General features: G+C 39.8%; 1 protein-coding gene across 14 annotated transcripts in view; it reads right to left on the bottom strand.

Moving 5' to 3' along the window:
• Positions 1-15,034, bottom strand: part of gulp1b (GULP PTB domain containing engulfment adaptor 1b) — a 303,142-nt gene that overhangs the window by 199,558 nt on the left and 88,550 nt on the right. For 7 of the 14 annotated variants that reach the window (XM_078404086.1, XM_078404078.1, XM_078404091.1 and 4 more), the window contains exon 2: positions 11,123-11,232. The exons of the other annotated variants lie outside the window; for them this stretch is intronic. The gene's annotated coding sequence lies outside the window, so the exon portion shown is untranslated. The remainder of the gene's footprint in view (positions 1-11,122; positions 11,233-15,034) is intronic. 14 annotated transcript variants of the gene reach the window in all.

Raw genomic sequence — 15,034 nt, 5'->3', positions numbered from 1 at the left:
GGTGAAGTAATGTTGTTGGTAATGGAAGCGGGAGAGAGTCTGTTCAGAAATATGAAAGGGGAGGAACGAGGAAAGCAGATACAAACCTTTCTCTGACTCTCTCCACCAATTCCCCTCTTCCCCTTGGCTGTCCCCCATTCCAGGTATTAGTCTTGTAAAATGATGAAATAGGAGAATGCAGATACTGGAATCCTTAGCAAAAAAACAAACTGCTGGAGGAATACAGCAGGTTAGGCAGCATAGAAACATAGAAAATAGGTGCAGGAGTAGGCCATTTGGCCCTTCGAGCCTGCACCGCCATTCAATATGATCATGGCTGATCATCCAGCTAAGTAACCTGTACCTGCCTTCTCTCCATACCCCCTGATCCCTTTAGCCACAAGGGCCACATCTAACTCCCTCTTAAATATAGCCAATTAACTGGCCTCAACTACCTTCTGTGGCAGAGAATTCCACAGACTCACCACTCTCTGTGTGAAGAAATGTTTTCTCATCTCGGTCCTAAAAGACTTCCCCCTTATCCTTAAGCTGTGACCCCTGGTTCTGGACTTCCCCAACATCGGGAACAATCTTCCCGCATCTAGCCTCTCCAACCCCTTAAGAATTTTATATGTTTCTATAAGATCCCCCCTCAGTCTTCTAAATTCCAGCGTGTATAAGCCTAGTCTATCCAGTCTTTCTTCATATGAAAGTCCTGCCATCCCAGGGATCAATCTGGTGAACCTTCTCTGTACTCCCTCTAAGGCTAGAATATCTTTCCTCAGATTAGGAGACCAAAACTGTACACAATACTCCAGGTGCGGTCTCACCAAGGCCCTATACAACTGCAGCAGAACCTCCCTGCTCCTAAACTCAAATCCTCTTGCTATGAATGCTAACATACCATTCGCTTTCTTCACTGCCTGCTGCACCTGCACGCTTGCTTTCAATGACTGGTGCACCATGACACCCAGGTCACGTTGCATCTCCCCTTTTCCTAATTGGCCACCATTCAGGTAATACTCTGCTTTCCTGTCCTTGAAGGAAATGGACGGACCACATTTTGGGTCAGGGATGGCATTCTAAAGAAGGGTTATTTTTCAAAATGTCATCTGTCTATTACTCACTACAGAGGTAGCCTGATCCATTCAGTTCCTCCAGCAGTTAGCTTTTTGGATTAGCCAAAAATCTTCTTGTATATCCTCTCCAACATACTCCCAATGCTCAACATCATTCCTGAATTAAGACCAATTGTACAACATAGTCCAAATGGGGCCTCATTGGTACCCATTCCTTTCCTGCTTTGGCTTACAATTTATCGTCATTAAAATATTTAAATAATGTTCCTAATTACCCTCTCTACCTGAACACCAACCTACTGCGAAGCAGTGTGGGGGGAAATGGAGACAAGATCACTGAAGATCAGGGACCTCATAATGGATATTGATTGCTAATCTATCCCCCACAAGAAGAAGATAGAAAAATCAAGCAACGAAAGTCACAAATGGACCATGTGAATGTGAGCTGGAGGTGAAAATAAAAAGCTTCATCATCTTTGTTGTCAGGTTGTGTATAGCTGCATGGGCCAGCACCAATATAGTCAAACTATTTAAACGTTATGGTTCTAAATTTACAAAGTATTATTATTGGAGAAAATAGAGATAATATTATTAACTTGAAGATGTGTTAAAAAATAAGAAAAAACACTTAACTTTCTAGACTAGATTTTGCAGAAATAAAGGTTATTTCAATGATTAATATTAAAATATTCAGGTAATGCGATTAGAGATTAGAGTTTACTTTAGATAAATGAACAATGTTGACCAAAATTAAATCCCCTCTCAGATATTCCAAAATCTTACATCCAGCTCACAGCTCTCCCTCTGTGGAGAAGCCAAAGACAAAACTAATGAGTATTGTAGGAAGGAACTGCAGATGCTGGTTTATACCAAAGATAGACACAAAATACTGGAGTAACTCAGGCAGCATCTCTGGAATTAAAAAAAGGATGGTTGACGTTTCGAATCAGATCACTACTTCAGTCTGAAGAAGGGTTCCAACCAAACCTAATGAGCCCTGTAATGGCAGAGTTGGCAGCAGAAAGGCTTCTCTTTAATCTGCAAGGCTTGTTGTAGTGTGCAGAAGACCAAATGGTGGGGGGGGGGGGGGGGGTCTATGGACATTGATGGAGGAATCATCAAAAGGTAAAGGAAGCTATTTGTACCTGAGACTCCCTAGGTTCCATCAGATCCCATAATTAAATGAACAGCAGGACTCAACTCATCAATTAAGACATGCTTCAGTAATGGCAATGCCACCACCTGCACAGTGGGATTTTGTGAACATCCACTGAGCATGGTGTGCTGTTCCACATAACTGCAAATGCCCTGCAGCTTCTGTTCATGAGAGCTGGATGAAGAAATGCACCACAGCAGACACAAGGCCTAGATTTTGGTGAACATAACACTGTGCTACGTGATACAGCTTGCAGACCAAGGTCTATTGAAAAGTTATCCCCCAGATAGTCCACCAAAATGCAAAGACATCACAGGGAAGCAGATAATCAATATAACAATTAGTTGCGCTGAACAAAACTAAATTACCAAACTTGGCTTTTTCTATTTAATACCTAGTCTCAGCTTAAATCGGGAAGATTCAGCAATCAATGTTTTATGGAAGTGGGGATGAAAGCCCATGTTGGTAATCAGTATACATCCTTCACTCCAAATTGTATTGTACAGAAAGTGGACAATTGTCTCGCTCATCAATTTCTAATGGAGTGAAAGCCACCCGTGATCAATAATCATCTCGTAGAATGTCTTTACTTGTAACTTCTGCTAATCTCAGTTAATTCAAATGGCCATCTGCTGATAGGAGAGGAAGGGCAACATTCATTTAACATTCATACATTCAGGCCTGTGAAACTTGCAAGTTTAGGATATGATTGAAATACAAATGGCTAATCTCAATGGAGTAAACTGGAGGAATGAGACTCGCACTGAAGTAGCAATTCAACAATAAATGCATTTATTTTATGCAGCAAAGAGCAAAAACAAGATTATTTATACATATATAGTGTCAGCATATTAAAGCATTTGTGTCACTCAGACAAACTTGGTCTCCGTTTTAACACAAATGTATTTTTTGGTCTCTGGGTCTCCCCCCTCATGGAACTGGTTTTAGTCCTTTTCCAAGGTATTTATTCACAAAATGCTGGAGTAACTCAGCAGGTCAGGCAGCATCTCGGGAGAGAAGGAATGGGTGACGTTTCGGGTCGAGACCCTTCTTCAGACCGACCCGAAACGTCATCCATTCCTTCTCTCCCGAGATGCTGCCTGACCTGCTGAATTACTCCAGCATTTTGTGAATAAATACCTTCGATTTGTACCAGCATCTGCAGTTATCTTCTTATACTACTTGTTAGTCCTTTTCCAGTTCTGCTGAAAGATCATCAATCTAAAACTAAGTTGGTCACCCTCTCTGCAGACGCTGCCCTGCCCATTTTTAATCCAGCTACCCCAGGTTACCTCTGTAAGAGAATCTCCCCTCGTACTGATCTACTGACTATATCTTCCCTTCAACAACACTCCAGGCCCTGTCACTTTACCATTCCTGGCCCCAAGGAGCAGAAAAAGAGAAAACAGAGTACTCACCTGTCTAACCTAAAACGACAGATTGACAGAGCTTCTGTACATGTCGGCAATGATGTTTAAAAACTTAAGTAATTCAGAATTACAATTAAAAGTACGGCACTTTGGTGCAGCTGCCTCACAGCACCCAAGAGCAGAGATTGATCCTGATCCCAGATTCGGTCTGTTTGGAGTTTGCACGTACTCTCCATGACCATGTGGGTTTCCTCTAGTTGTTCCAGTTTCTCCCACATCACAAACCCATCCTCTAAACTGCCTCTAGTGTGTAGAGGGATGTAAATGTGGGATAACATAGAAACATAGAAAATAGGTGCAGGAGGAGGCCATTCAGCCCTTCGAGCCAGCACCACCATTCATTGTGATGACATAGAACTAGAGTTTAGGGTTGATTGATGTTTGATGTGGACTCAGTGGTCCAAAAGGTCTCTTTCCATGCTATATGTTTCAATCAATCAATGCGTATGCGTAAATGTAAGGAAATAAAGAAAGTCGGAGAAATCGATTGGAAGGCGTAAAACAAAGTTATAAAAGACAAAAGGGTAAAGTCACCTTAAGTGTTCTGTACTGAAAAATGCACTTGTTTATTATGTAATAACATTTAAAACATAGGAAAAATACTTAGGTTTGCTAGCATAAAATTATCAAAATTCATCACAATGCTCTACCATTTTCAAAAGCTGACAAAAAATGTGACAAACACTATTTTTCCTATAAATTTCCACTACCAAATTGTTAACGAATAATAAAAGCACGGATAATCAATGAACTCCAACCAAGCTAATATCGTACCTAAAATCTGGAAGTGTTCAAAGTTAAATCTATAAAATTGGCTATGGGATCACAGAGAAATGTGAACGGAGGAAGTTTATGCTTCTGTACAAAGGTTAACGGGTAGAGAGCTTGAAGAATCTGAAATGATACTAATTAAATTGTGTCAGATTGCTCCTATTATTTGTTGAGATGGTAGTGGGAGGACATAAAATGAAATCCTATGGATTGAATGATTACAAAAGAAATTGAAACATAAAATTTACAAAAAAATTGATACAGTACAAAGTTTGAATGTATAATTCTCCCCATGCAAACATCTATTTTTGTATATAAGGAATTTGGACAATGCTTGAAAAAGAATATGAAGCTTAAGAACTGAGCATAGAAGATAAAAGCTGCACAGAATTGAAGCGTCCACATTTATTGATGATCATATTGATGAAATAGTCGGAAGGAGTAAATAAAATCGATGGACAGAATTGCATTGAAGAAAAACCCTTTGAACGATCAAAAGAAAATCTGTCACAATAAGACAGTTAATAGCCATTATTATTTTCATAAACTCCAAGGATAGAAATTGAAAGCACTAAAATGAATGGTTAGATTTGAACGAATTAACAAGGCAACAAGTAATGTTTAAAGCAATAAACTTTAGAGGAAAGGCATGGTGTCATGTCAAAAATCTGCGTTATAATTAGAGTCATAAAGCCAGAGTCATGCAGCAAGCAAATGGGCCCTTCAGCCCAACTTGCCCATGCTGATCAAGATGCCCCATCTGCACTAGTCCCACCTGCCTGCATTTGGCCCATATCCCTCTAAACCTTTCCTATCCATGTACCTGTCCATTGTACAGAACTGTGTTGAAAGCCAAAGATCAAAATACTAACGAGAGGATAATAGCAAGCTGAACATCACCGTTTTTGATAACAGAACATTTATTAATGTCCTGAAATCAGCAATCATGCTGGTTCTGAGCAATCAATCAATTAATATAAAGCAGCAAGTGGACTTGTTCCAAATCTGTTTTGGCTGGAGGAAAAGAAACATCAAGAAAGGAGACAATTACAGAAGGAGTGACAGAAGAAAGTGAAGAGTAACTTTTCTGAAAAGTAGGACAGAAGATGGCAGATGGATCAATGTGCTTGCTGCTGTGCAATTTTTCAGATGGTCATTGGCCAAATAGAAATAAGGAAGAAAGCAGAAGCGACCAGAGGTGTTCAGTTATCAACCATTAAAATGCAAGAGAAAGTTTTCAGAAAAATATATCATGTCATTACTGATTGAAACTAAACATTACTGTAAAAGTGATTTACATTTACAATTGGTTTACGATACGAGGATGACATTTAAAAAATAATCATGTTATTTATTACTGAATATATTTTCTTCAAGAACTAAAAATGAGATAAGATTTTTTTTGGATAGCTGACAAAATACGTTTTGAAAGATCATTCTCCTTTAATTGATTTAAAGCAGGTTCTGGTGCACGTTTAACACAAAGTCAACCATTTCCTTGACAGATGCTGCTCAACCTGCCAAGTTCCTCTGACAAATTAATCTTAGCTCCAGAATTTGCAGTCAATTGCATCTCCACTTTAGTTAATTTAGTTGACAAAATCAACTGAATTACAAGCACACTCTAATCTGACCAATTATTCTTACAATCTTGTTTTCCCTAAATGAATCAATGCTACAATTTGGTTGCAAGATGCTAATATAATTGACAAATAGCAGTGTTACACAAAGAAACTTAGTTGAAATAGATTTCGATAATTTCAATGCTGTAGCACTGAGAGACCTAGGAGTGCAGACATAAAGTCCTCTGAAAGTGGCATCACAGATAGCTAGGTTGGTCAATACGGCTTTTGGTATTGGTCTTCATCAGTCAGGGTATTGAGTATAGAAGTTGGGACATTATATTGCACAAGATGTTGGTGAGGCTGCATTTGGAGTATTGTGTTCAGATTTGATCACCCTGCTACAGGAAGGATATGATTAAGCTGGAAGGAATGCAGAGAAGATATGAGAATGTTGCCAGGACATTTTCACTCAGATAGAGGTGGGTATATGGAATGAATTTCCAGGGAATGAAATTGAGGCATTTTAAAGACATTTTAGATAGAAAAGGTTTAAAGGGTTATGGGCCAAACATGGGCAGGTGGATTAGCGTAGATGAGGCATCATGGTCTGCATGGACAAGATGGACTGAAGACCAATGTGAGCGCAGTATTAGCTACAATGAAGACTGTCAATGTTTCAGAATCACAATTCAACAAGCAAGGCAGTATGAATGGCATTGGTTCTGCCACTCATCTTTCACTATGATTTTGTGTTTGTAGCCAAACTTCAAAAAGAATATTGTAAAATGTCAGAATCCCACCATTTGAAACAGTCAGACTGCAATTATTGTTTAGACAGATAGACACAAAATGCTGGAGTAATTCAGCAGGACAGGCAGCATCTCTGGGTCCGAAGATGGGTCTCGATCCGAAACGTCACCCATTCCTTCCCTCCAGAGTTGCTGCCTGTCCCGCGGAGTTACTCCAGCATTTTGGTCTATCTTCGGTGTAAACCAGCATCTGCAGTTCCTTCCTATGTAATTATTGTTTAACAGATGTAAAATCAGTTGTACAGATAAGTATTTTTCTATAGCCATTAATTAACAAAAAAAAGTGTAATATTTGTGATTCTTAATGCTTTTGTAACACCCAAAAGTCAGAATGCACGAGGAGAAAAAGAATGATTGGTAGTAGTGCACATTCATTATCAGCACAATGTGGAAAGAAATGGTTGGAAACAATCAGGCAATAAAATTCTTCAGAGCAATAACATCAAAGGATTCATAATGTCAAACCCAGAGGCCACAAGTCAGGAAGATAATCCTCTAAGTAGCATAGACCCTTGCCACATCTGCGTGGATGATGCCCACTTCTGTGAGAGTCGTCCATGCCAAGATCCAATGGACCAAGATTTAGCACACTGCACGCAAAAAACTTAATCCCATTAAGCACATCGACAGAGTTGCTGCCTTACAGCACCAGAGACCCGGATTCGATCCTGACTACGGGTCCTGTCTGTATGGAGTTAGTACAATCTCTCCAAGACCAATGTGGGTTTTCTCCGGGTGCTCCGGTTTCCTCCCACACTCCAAAGATGTACTGGTATGTGGGCTAATTGGCTTGGTAACATTGTAAATTGTCCCTAATGTTCAGTGGATAGTGTTAGTGTGTGGGGATCGCTGGTCAGCTCTCACTTGGTGGGCCAAAGGGTCTATTTGTGTGTTGTATCTCTAAACTTAACTACATTTACAAATCAAATTTTGGATCATGTTTCTTAATGCAGCATGCAATTGCTTTGCACATGCAAACTTTCCACACTCCATTCCTAAAAATCTCTTGTTTGGATGAAAAATTCCATCCTTTTACATCAACGGAGATAAAATCTGCAATGCTGGAAAAGTTCATTAGGTCAACCAATATCTGGGGGGTGAGTTTCAGGTTAAAGTACCTTCTGACAAAGGACCTTTGAGCCAAAATGCTTCCCAAATCCAGAGTTTTGATTTTACATTCAGACTTTGTTTCCATTTGTTGTGTTACCAAATATTGTAACCAAATTTGAGATTCGACTGACAGCCAAAACTGAACTTCTGGTCCAGTAAAACAAAACTTTTTTTCTGGTTGTTTTTATTTTATCTGTTTCTTCTGCACGGTTCCCAATGGACTGGGAACCTGCCTTGGAATCGTTTTAATAAAAGTCAATTTTGACTCGCAGTATAATTGATGTCTAAACACTGAACCAGATTAGACATCAATTTGTAGATGTATTGCACCCTCATTTATTGCTCATCTTAGTTAAGCCCTCAGGCTATTTTACAGTGAAATACCTGGTTTAAGTAATGCAACAGCCAATTATATTCTAACATGGCACTTTTAGCAATCACGACAAAAAAATTTCCTTGCAAACTGCATTACAATGTCTTCAAACAATCGTACCTGTAAATTCGTCCCTTGATGGTCACTCGATTTAAACCTTCTATAATCAGTGTCAACATGTTACTTTCAAAATTGAAATCTAGCATTACGATATGGTAGGTTTAGCACCTGATTAAAAGCTAAATTTCTGGGAATTAACCATGAATTATTTAGTACAGAAATTAATAGGGTGTCAAAGCTATTAAAATGTAAACTGTTTTATCTCCCTGCAATTAAGATAGCAAACCTTAGATGGGATAGTTATCAAAGAAGATAAAATTGTACAAAACATAACCATTTACAATTATACCATTTATAATTAATCAGCAAGGAAGTTGGGATGGGAAATCAGTTTACAATGTTAAAAAGTCTGCCAAGAATTCTCAATATTATGAAAAGTTGTGAAACAACAGTGTATTAAAAAGACAAAAAATTGTTTTAAATAATCACAAGGCAAATCTATTTTTTTTAAATGCAGACATTTTGAGGTGCTAAAATTCAGAATTTATGAAATAAAACCCAACTAAATAGAATTGAAACTTAACATGTTCAGTCTGAGCATAAACCACTTGGTTATCCATCTCAAGAATCCAAAATAAAACAGATCAGAGGAAAGCAACTTTTTAAATAGTCTTTGTTCAGCATTTAACATTTGTTATGGGAGGGCAAGGCCTAGCAGGGGAAAGCCAGGCTTCATTTTCAACAAATGTCTCCATGTGGAAGAAGTTCATTTCAGTGAGGCAGTCAGTCATTTGCTTCCCAAAATCTTTAAGGTGGTTTAGGTCTATTATTGTCACATGTATTGAGGCACAGTGAAACGCTTTGTTTTGCATGCAAACCAATCAAATCAGATAGAAACATAGAAAATAGGTGCGGGAGTAGGCCATTCAGCCCTTCGAGCAAGCACCGCCATTCAATATGATCATGGTTGATCATCCAAAATCAGTACGCCGTTCCTGCTTTCTCCTCATATCCCTTGATTCCGTTAGCCCTAAGAGCTCTATCTAACTCTCTCTTGAATACATCAAGTGAATTGGCCTCCACTGCCTTCTGTGGTAGAGAATTCCACAGATTCACAACTCTCTGGGTGAAAAACTTTTTCCTCATCTCAGTCCTAAATAGCTTACCCCTTATTCTTAAATTGTGATCCCTGGTTCTGGACTCCCCCAACATTGGGAACATTTTTCCTGCATCTAGCCTGTCCAATTCCTTAAGAATGTTAAATGTTTCTATAAGATCCCCTTTCATCCTTCTAAATTCCAGTGAAAACAAGCCCAGTCGATCCATTCTTTCATCATATGCCAGTACCGCCATCCCGCTAATTAACCTAGTGAATCTACGCTGCACTCCCCCAATAGCAGGAATGTCCTTCATCAAATTAGACCAAAACTGCAAACAATACTCCAGGTGTAGTCTCACCAGGGCCTTGTACAATTGCAGAACTCCTTGCTCTGAAACTTAAATCCTCTCACTATGAAGGCCAACATGTCATTTGCTTTCTTCACTGCTTGCTGTACCTGCATGCTTACTTTCAATGACTGATGTACAAGGACTCCCAATTTTTGTTGCACCTCCCCTTTTCTTAATCTGACACCATTCAGATAATAATTTGCCTTCTTGTTCTTGCCACCAAAGTGGATAACCTCACATTTATCCACATTATATTGCTTCTGCCACACATCTGCCCACTCACCCAACCAATCCAAGTCACCCTGCAGCCTCTTACCATCCTCCTCGCAGCTCACCCTGCCACCCAGCTTTGTGTCATTCGCAAACTTGATATAAGATACATAAATATAATCAACCCACACACAAGTACAAGGACAATAACGAGAGTGAAGGGAAAGCTACAGAGTGCAGCGCAAAATCCTCAGCATTATAGCGCAACAGTTTTGGAGATTTAGATTTTTAGATTTAGAGATACAGCGCAGAAACATACCCTTCGGCCCACCGGGTCCGCGCCGCCCAGCGATCCCCGCACACTAACACTATCCTACACCAACTAGGGACAATTTTTACTTTTGGCCAGCCAATTAACCTACATACCTGTACGTCTTTGGAGTGTGGGAGGAAACCGAAGATCTCGGAGAAAACCTACGCAGGTCACGGGGCGAACGTACAAACTCCGTACAGACGGCGCCCGTAGTCAGGATCGAACCTGAGTCTCCAGCGCTGCATTCGCTGTAAGGCAGCAACTCTACCCCTGCGCCACCGTGTCGCACTATTGATAAAGTCCAATGTCCGCAATAAGGTAGAAGAGAATTGGACTCTACCGCAGTTTATGGAAGGACCATTCGGAAACCTAACAACAGAGGGAAAGAAGCAGTTTCAGAGTCTGGCGTCTGATTGAAGCCAAGAAAAGAAGGAATGACCAGGGTGGAAAAGGCCTTTGACTATGTTAGCTGCTTTCCGGAAGGCAGACAGTCCCCTACCACCTTGTGGGAAAGGTCAATCAAGAACACACTTCTTCATTTCCATTATGAATGGAATTATGAATTAATGAGATGTCATTAATCTCATTATGCATCACCTATACTCTTTTTAACTAACTGAGGCAAGACAAATTATGCAGCTCATTTAATGTGCTATGAAAAATGGAGATTCTCTTAGAAATGCTAAATCTTCTCAATTTGGAAGTTAGAGAAAGGGGTTTGGTGTTAACGTTCAATTACATTTCCACCCATAACTCAACATACCCTGTCACACAGATGCTTTGGCCCAACTTAACGTCATTACTTCAGAAAGCCTCACCTGGATATATGAGAAACAATCTTCAATTTTGAGCAAGGCACATCTCATGTCATAGCAATCTCTCCCACTTGGGGAGATCAGTTGTCCATCATTTGATTGAATTTCAGTAGCTATAATAAATTTAAGGAAGCAATTTAGGAACCTGCACACCACCAGCACATTATAATGAAAAACAGCTAATAGTCACAATTTATATGATCACAATTATTAAAGATTTCAGCTATCTGTATATCATTCTGTATATTACCATAAAAAAAATCTTTTTTTTGTTGTTTTAATGTAGTATCAATGAAATGTTTAACACAAGTCAGCAATGAGTTTTGAAAGGCATTTAATTCCATGGTGTTTGACATGGTTGTCGGGTTTTTTCTTTCTTTCATTGGAGTACAAAAATGAAACTGCTTAGAACTGCAATAGAACCAATGGGAAGATCTACCTTTTCAGGCAAATTTCCTGATTTAATGCTAGAAATGTCTCCCCATCACCTTAACTTTACACGAGGGAATCAACAGAAAACATTAACAAAATCTTACCAAATAGATTTTGGCATTTCCAATGTCATCATTTATTATTATTAATGCCATGGATTTTTGAATAGATTAAATGAAACCAGGAAACTAAATTTTGGGAAAATGATGGAATGTGTGGAAGTTTTAAAAGTCTTTTTAAACCAAGCTGGAAGTATCACAACAGATTTTCTCTTGATAAAATCAACATGATAATATCAAAGAGAAACAAAAAAAGTGGACAAACGAGCAAGAGATAAGTTGAGAAACAAAAGAAAAGCAAACCAGGTCAACAGATAATGTTTTACCACCTGTATACAGCAATTATCAGTGTTGGTATCATTTTCTCCAATTACCTCTAAACTTGGCCATGTGGACATATTATCAATGTTGCAGAAAACAAAAGTGGGATGTACACATAATCACAAGAGATAGACAATAGACAATAGACAATAGACAATAGGTGCAGGAGTAGGCCATTCAGCCCTTCGAGCCAGCACCGCCATTCAATGCGATCATGGCTGATCACTCTCAATCAGTACCCCGTTCCTGCCTTCTCCCCATACCCCCTTACTCCGCTATCCTTAAGAGCTCTATCCAGCTCTCTCTTGAAAGCATCCAACGAACTGGCCTCCACTGCCTTCTGAGGCAGAGAATTCCACACCTTCACCACCCTCTGACTGAAAAAGTTCTTCCTCATCTCCGTTCTAAATGGCCTACCCCTTATTCTCAAACTGTGGCCCCTTGTTCTGGACTCCCCCAACATTGGGAACATGTTATCTGCCTCTAATGTGTCCAATCCCCTAATTATCTTATATGTTTCAATAAGATCCCCCCTCATCCTTCTAAATTCCAGTGTATACAAGCCCAATCGCTCCAGCCTTTCAACATACGACAGTCCCGCCATTCCGGGAATTAACCTAGTGAACCTACGCTGCACGCCCTCCATAGCAAGAACATCCTTCCTCAAATTTGGAGACCAAAACTGCACACAGTACTCCAGGTGCGGTCTCACCAGGGCCCGGTACAACTGTAGAAGGACCTCTTTGCTCCTATACTCAACTCCTCTTGTTACGAAGATCAGGAAACAAACTTTCTTACAGGAGATGGATTGCAATTTGAATATTGTAATAAAGATCACCAGTTCATATGTTAAGTTCACCCCAGTAGATATATTTTCCAGGAAGCTAATGGAAGGAAATAATCTTGCAATTTACCTACTACAATCCAGATGTATGCAATTGCGGCAGAACACACACCAAAAACAGGAAAAAAATCCTACTCCCATCTCTCAACTACCTCTAATTTCTCCTTGCCCTTGACCTTCCCAAATCTCTCCATCACTCCCTCCCATTCCCACTACTTTCTGACTTTCCATCTTAATTCCTTCAACAATGGCCTCCAATGTTCCTTGTGGTCTCTAACTTTGCATCTCCCTCCGTTCTGGCCTGCTATCATTCCTGTTCCATTTTTAATATTACCCAACTACGTCGCCATGATTGCCTGCGTCCCCCAGCTCCAGAATCCAAAGTTATGATCCTCCTCATTCTCTGATCCAACCCTTCCCCTTCTCCGTCCTCCCTACTTAGTGCAACCAGAAAATGGGACAGAAATATGGCGATTTGATTCTGTCAACAAGCTTGGCAGGCCTCAAGGATAAGCCATTCTTCAAGGAATCAGAATTTAATTCTGAATCCACAACTCCCACTCTATTTCCAAGCTCACATCTGGCCTTCCAATTCTTTGCAGATTAAATATTTGTCACATGGTTTGTCTTGTATAGTCTAACCTTGACTTGGAATCCTTCAGGCAGTATGGATGTCTGATTTTAACAACTGACTGCTTTTCACAAATTATAGACAATAGACAATAGACAATAGGTGCAGGAGTAGGCCATTCAGCCCTTCGAGCCAGCACCGCCATTCAATGCGATCATGGCTGATCACACTCAATCAGTACCCCGTTCCTGCCTTCTCCCCATACCCCCTGACTCCGCTATCCTTAAGAGCTCTATCCAGCTCTCTCTTGAAAGCATCCAACGAACTGGCCTCCACTGCCTTCTGAGGCAGAGAATTCCACACCTTCACCACTCTCTGACTGAAAATGTTCTTCCTCATCTCCGTTCTAAATGGCCTACCACTTATTCTTAAACTGTGGCCCCTTGTTCTGGACTCCCCCAACATTGGGAACATGTTTCCTGCCTCTAATGTGTCCAATCCCCTAATTATCTTATATGTTTCAATAAGATCCCCCCTCATCCTTCTAAATTCCAGTGTATACAAGCCTAATTGCTCCAGCCTTTCAACATACGACAGTCCCGCCATTCCGGGAATTAACCTAGTGAACCTACGCTGCACGCCCTCAATAGCAAGAATATCCTTCCTCAAATTTGGAGACCAAAACTGCACACAGTACTCCATGTGCGGTCTCACCAGGGCCCGGTACAACTGTAGAAGGACCTCTTTGCTCCTATTCAGCAATAAACTCTGCAGAGCATGTGATAGGTTAATAAAAGCTCTCTCGATCAATCAATAACCATTAGCTGGTCAGAAAGGTTTCTCAATGATAGTGAAGTCAAGTACTACCAAATAAAAGAATTACAGGGGAATTATCCTTACCGTATCCCCCTGTGTAAAATCTCACTGGATTCCAGCAGAGATTTGCAACTTAGGGACCAGAAGTTAATTTTCCCACTATTTATTATTTTCACATGTTCCCATACGACCAGGCACTTCATTGGGAGCAAAAGGCTATATATTAAAGATTTATCATTGACATTGATTATTAATCCATCAGGGCTTTGCACTGGATGGGAGTTCATTGTACGAGAAACTATTACATTATTCTGGCCAACCATAGAAACTTCAGCCACCTTAAAAATCGATAGCGGAATTTAATTATGATCCCCTCTTAGAATATCCAGAAGCCAAATTACTTTAGCAGCAAGCTCACTAACCTCAATATGTCTAGTTTTCTTTGCAAAATTGTCAAAATCTAATTTCATGAGCAAATTATGATTGTTAGCAATGACACGATCATTTTGTATAAACTGGATTTGAAATTAATCAAGTATGAGAGGTTGAGAGGCAACCTAATGAACATAATTCAAGAAATTATCCCACTCCAATAACGCGTGTAAAAAACGAAGCTGATAATTCTGTACAGTTATTATGTTAGAACAAAACTTGTTTGGGCTCTCAGATGGATGTCATAGTTGGCCCAATACAATGAAGAGAAAATGCTTGAGTCATTTCTATAGTCCTGACCAATATATATCCTTGACCCAACATTGCCAAAACAGAATTCCTGACCATGATCAAAATATTATTAGAGCGCTTGTACACAAATTGGCTGAAATGAACCCCACATTACAACAGCAATCATACTTCAAAAGTAGTTCATTCGC

This window comes from Rhinoraja longicauda, chromosome 8 (genome assembly GCF_053455715.1).
Source record: "Rhinoraja longicauda isolate Sanriku21f chromosome 8, sRhiLon1.1, whole genome shotgun sequence".
Taxonomy (NCBI): Eukaryota; Metazoa; Chordata; class Chondrichthyes; order Rajiformes; family Arhynchobatidae; genus Rhinoraja; species Rhinoraja longicauda.
This window is presented reverse-complemented; position numbering and strand designations above follow the sequence as displayed.